Source organism: Mandrillus leucophaeus, unplaced genomic scaffold (assembly GCF_000951045.1).
Source record: "Mandrillus leucophaeus isolate KB7577 unplaced genomic scaffold, Mleu.le_1.0 Scaffold1831, whole genome shotgun sequence".
Classification (NCBI taxonomy): Eukaryota; Metazoa; Chordata; class Mammalia; order Primates; family Cercopithecidae; genus Mandrillus; species Mandrillus leucophaeus.
The window spans coordinates 28,300-33,932 of NW_012101845.1; the positions used below are offsets into that span (position 1 = coordinate 28,300).

Here is a 5,633-nt window from a genome sequence, read left to right on the forward strand (position 1 = left end):
CAACAAGATAATTCTCTCAAACTCTTTGAAGCATAATTAAGTAGATATGGACAGAAATGCGTTAAAGTGACAAATGTATTCAACAACCGTGATTTAAATAAATAATCTTTAAAAAATAAAAGTACATAGACTATTTTAAGATACTGCATTTTTACTAAAGTTTGAAATACAACTAAGTCTAAAACTCATAAAATTAACTTTTATTTCCCACATCATAAATTACTCAAAATAATGTCTGTTTCATTATCGTTATCTGTCTGCTGGAGTCAGAACTACATCCACATGTTGTTATGCCCAGAAGCATCACTACTGACAGAGATGGGTAAGTGACATTACAGGCAACACAGGAAAATCCAGTTGCTAGCTTCCTTTAAGAGTGGGCCCAATCAGTATGGAATTTTTGCTGCCCAGGATTGAACTGATAATTTGGAAAATTTTGTAATCTGAATTCTCAGACTTTAAAATTAATGACTTAGCTTTTTAAAAAACATACAAAACGTATCTACAGAAATAAGTCTTCACTTAGGTTTCTGGTTTCATGACAATTCTTACAAGTAGTGGGACAGACATTCTGTACTACTACACAACATGGCTGCAAAAAAGTCACCCATTGGCCAAGCACAGTGGCTCACATCTGTAATCCCAGCACTTTGGGAAGCCGAGGCAGGCGGATCATTTGAGCTCAGGAGTTTGAGACCAGCCTGGCCAACCTGGCAAAACCCCGTCTCTACTAAAAATACAAAACTTAGCCGGGCATGGTGGTGCATGTCTGTAATCCCAGCTACTCGGGAGGCTGAGACACTAGAATCCCTGGAACCCAGCAGTTGGAAGTTGCAGTGAGTCGAGATAGCGCCACTGCACTCTAGCTTGGGTGACAGAGTGAGTCTGTCTCAAAAAAAATCTAAGAAAATAAAGAAGTGGATGTACTAAACATATTTGACACTTAAAATTTTTTATTTAAGAAAATGTGATAGAATGATTACCTGAACATTTTCAATCGTCTGTATCTTATGGTTACTCTAAATCAAATGAGTTCCCACTGCAAGATACTTACATCAGGTAAAAAACAAATTTTGTTCTTCAATATGATCTTTGGATTTGTACAATTTAGAAAATAAGTCTGTACAATGTCTTTAAGTGTCAATTAAACACACAGAATAAATATATTATCTTCATGTCTCCTGCACATTTAAGTTAAGCCTCTTTCATGTCTAACCAAGGCAAGTACCTAGTACTCATACTCACAAAGCTACATTATTTATAGTATAATTAAATTAAGATCATTGTTGTGATAAAGATGTAACAGAGACAAATAATTCAAAAAATGTTTAAAATTAATTATTCCCAAGTCCGAGCATGTATCCTCCAGTGCTCGAAGGTCTTACGTATCAATTAAAGCAATGATTATGTTTTTCACATTTACATTCTGGTGTAACTCAGCAGAGCCCCGAAGAAAAGGATTCAAAGTCTGGAGGTGAAATTCATCAGGGAAAACCTGAGAATCAAATGATCAATACAAGTAAAAGTATTTCACATAATATTCTGAACTCACATATGGTAAAGTTCACATTTGTGGGAAAAAACACTGTAATTTTATACAACTAAATTCAAACACATTACTTCTGAACCTCTCTACTAAACACAAGCTCAGACAGAAATATTCCAATAAACAAAGTGCACCTACAATTAAACTAAAGCTATGGAGACCGAGAAAACTCAGATGACTCATTCCTACAGTTTGGAGGAAAACAAACCACATTGATACAAAGACCAAGTTATAAGTCAGAAACAGAAAATCCTGTTTTTAAATTATTTTTAGAAGAAGCAAGATTACATGAAAAAAAAGAAGCATTAAAAAAAGATTTTAATTTTTTATAGAAATGACATCTTGCTATTTGCCCAGGCTGGTTTTGAACTCCTGGCCTCAAGAGATCCTCCCATCTTGAACTCCCAAAGTGCTGGGATTACAGGTGTGAGTCACCACACCCAGCAAGGAAAGTTCTTCATTCAGGAAAGCTTATTTCCTATTCCATCAAAATGTTTTCAAAACAATTACATTGAATGAAAGATAAAATAGGTCCTTAAAAAATGAAATAAATGTTCCCACCTACCTGAATAATACACTCCATGAGATATTCTTGAGCCAAAGCATCCCTACAGTTTACAACTTGCTCCAATATGCCAGTCAAAACAATATAAAAGAGAGAAAAACACACATAGTGGTTAAAATCTCTTTTCAAAATCTTGAGCTAGTAACACATTTGAACTACTAACTTGAACATCATATTTGAGATTTTTATTACCAAGACTTCACTTCTAAACTTTAAAAGCGATTTTCTTTTTGAGACAAGGTCTTGTTCTGTTGCCCAGGCTGGAGTGCAGCGGGATACTCTCCACTCAATGCAACGTCCACCTCCTGGGCTCAAGCCATCCTCCCACCTCAAGCCTCCTGAGTAGCTGGGACTACAGGTACATTCCACCATGCCCAGCTAATTTTGGTAATTTTTGTAGAGATGGGGTCTTCCTATAGTGCCCAGGCTTGTCTCAAACTCCTGGACTCAAGTGATCCATCTGCCTTTGCCTCTCAAAAGTGAGCTTTTTTCTTCATGGCTTGTGCTTTTTTGTGTATCCTCAGAAATCTTTGTCTAATCCTAGGTCATAAAGATTTCCTCTGTGTTTTCTTCTAACAGTTTTAGGTTCTATATTTAGGTCTCTGATCGATTATTGTGTTTTTTCTATACGGTATGAGGGATGGGTCAAGGTTCAGGGTTTTTTGTTGTTTGCATACAAACATCCAATTGTTCCAGAATCACTTGCTGAAAAGGTTGCCTGTGTACTTTTATCAAAAATAACTGATCATAAATATCTGGGTCTATTTTGGATTGTCTAGTCAGAGATGGGTAAATTGAGTTGCTGCTTGTTTTTACAAATAAAGTTTTACTGGAACACGGCCATGCCCGTTCACTTCCATATTGTCTGTGGCTGCTTTTGCACCATATCTGCAGTGTTAGTAGTTGTAGACCAGGGGTGTCCAATCGTTTGGCTTGAAGAAGAATTAGAAGAAGAATTGTCTTGGGCCACACATAAAATACACTAATAATAGCTGCTGAGCTTTAAAAAGAAAAAAACAAAACCAAAACATCTCATGTTTTAAAGTTTTCAAACTTGTGTTGGGCCATGTTCCAAGCTGCCCTGGGCCGCAGGTTGGACAGGCTTGTTGTACAGCATACGTCTTGCAAAGCCAAAAACCGTTTATTGTCTGGTCCCTCACAGGTAAAGTTTGCCATTCCCTGTTTTATTCCCCTCCACTGATTTGTGTGTCTATCCTTTTCACCAATACCACACAGGCTCTCACTGTAGCTTTAGAGTAAATCATGAATTTGGGTTGTTTGGGTCTTTCAACTTGGTTCTTCCTTTTCAAATTTGTTGTAGCTGTTCCTGGTTCTTTGTTTCTTCATATAAACTTTAGAATCAACTTCTTAATTTCTACAAAAGCCTGGGATTTTGACTGAGATTACATTGGATCTATAGATCAATTTTTTAAAAAATGCTATCTTGACAATATTTAGTCTTCCAATCCACAAACATTGCATATATATCTTTCTGTTTATTTAAGTCTTCTTTAGTAAAAGTTATTTTAAGATTTTTTTCAAAGTAACAAAAATATTGTAATTTTAAAAATCAGATTTCATTTTATCTCAGAACATAAGAAGAGGTAACAAAAAGATATAAACCTGTTTGTAACGTTCCACATTAATGCCTTCCAACTGACTGACGTGCACCAAATTTGTTTCCATTAAAATTCTCAGTTCTCGTCATTCTCGTTCTCCTTTTTTCTCTATCTCAGCTATGTCCCTGATGCTGCATTCGCACCCAGAGCTTGTTCATTTCTGCAATGTTGAGTAGTACAAACTCCATGGAATCACTGGTATCGCCAATTGTTTCTTCACTGCAGAGAAACAGAAAGGTCTTTACACGGTATTTACAGAACCAACTTACTACCATCCCTCTCCTTTGTGCATTTCTTATCTCTGTAGTACATCGATGCTTTTCAAAAAACCACTTTCGACTTCATGGGCTTAGTGTTAAATTTCAAAGGGAACAAACTCTAGGGAAGAAAGTACCTGGAGAGGACAGTATAAATTTAAAGTGCAAAGTACTTTCCCTAACTCCCTATCCTGGGCCAACTGGACTTGCTCTTATGGCAACTTCCTTAATTCAAAGAGGCTAGAACGATGGGCATGGTGGCTCATGTCTGTAATCCCAATGCTTTGGGAGGCCAAGGCAGGAAGATCATTTTAGGCCAGGAGTTTAAAACCGGCCTGGGCAACATAATGAGACCCCATCCCTACAAACCAAAAACAAAAACAAAACGCTAAAAAAATTAACACTTAGGGTGTACTGCTAACTGCATCATTTTACTGTTGAATATTTTGTTTTTAATTGGAATGTAAGCTTTGTGAGGGAAGAAACCATGGATTTCCTGCTTTATTTTCCACATCTCCTAGGATGGAGACCTCAGTAGCTTTCAAAAATTTTTATTCACTGCCTAATTAAATGCTCAAAATGGACAGTCAAAATGTAATAAAGCAAATAACTTCATCAATTTCTCTACATTGTTAAATTTTTTATCTTTTCTGTACTGTTTAAAAGAAATTGATGCAGATATATTAAAAACAATTGAATTTTACACCTTAGAAATAAATGAAAATATTAAAAAGAAAAAATCAAAATCTGTTGGGGCAAACTGAAAAAAGATTAAAAATTAAAGAAAAAAAATAAATGAATACACTTTTTAAAAAAGGAATGAAGTTCTTTAATCTGGGGACCTGTCATGTGAACAGCTAACCCACTGAAGACCACAGTTGGCTGACCACCTGCCCCTGCTGTGGGATTAAAGAACAGTAGACTTTGATGCTAGAACACTGATTACACAAGAGACAGGAGTATCTCTGAATGGCTTTTATTTTTTCTTTTCTGGAGTTAATAGCTAACTTGTAACAGATAATTCAAATCACTTATATTCCAAGGTAACTAGCAGTCTACAAATTATAAAAACTGATAGACGTTAAAGGAACAATTATGAAATCCAGCTGGCTGACAGTTTATTATTTCATTACAAATTCAATCTCCAAATATAATCCCCTTTAAAAAGTTGTATTTTCAAAGAATATTTAATGTAGTGAAAAAATGCTCAATTACATTAAATTTAAAAAGCAGGTCCTAATAATCCAAAGATAAAATTGGCATGAGTACATTTTAGATCGTACCACATATACTGAGGAGTTCTATATTACAAAGGAAATCTCTATACAAATGCTACCTAAATGGCTGACTGGGTGGAAGAATTATTCATACTTATTTTATTTCTGTACATGTTTCCACACTTTTATACATTCTACAATGAAATAAATATGGCAACAAAATCAAGAAAGAAAATCACTTATTCTGTTGGCTCTCCTTCATCAGGGAAGATATTTCTGGCACACTGAAGAAGGTAATTTTGAAGAAATAGACCCCTCAAGGGATGCTGCACACCATGGCACATTTCTACCAAATCTTTCAAGATGTCCTTCCTGGACTGAGGAAATGACTTGACATATACAACTCCAACTGTGACCAAAAGGTAACTA

At 35.6% G+C, this 5,633-nt stretch overlaps 1 pseudogene; it reads right to left on the minus strand.

The window, feature by feature from the left end:
- Window positions 1-5,633, minus strand: part of LOC105538029 — a 15,688-nt pseudogene that overhangs the window by 4,315 nt on the left and 5,740 nt on the right.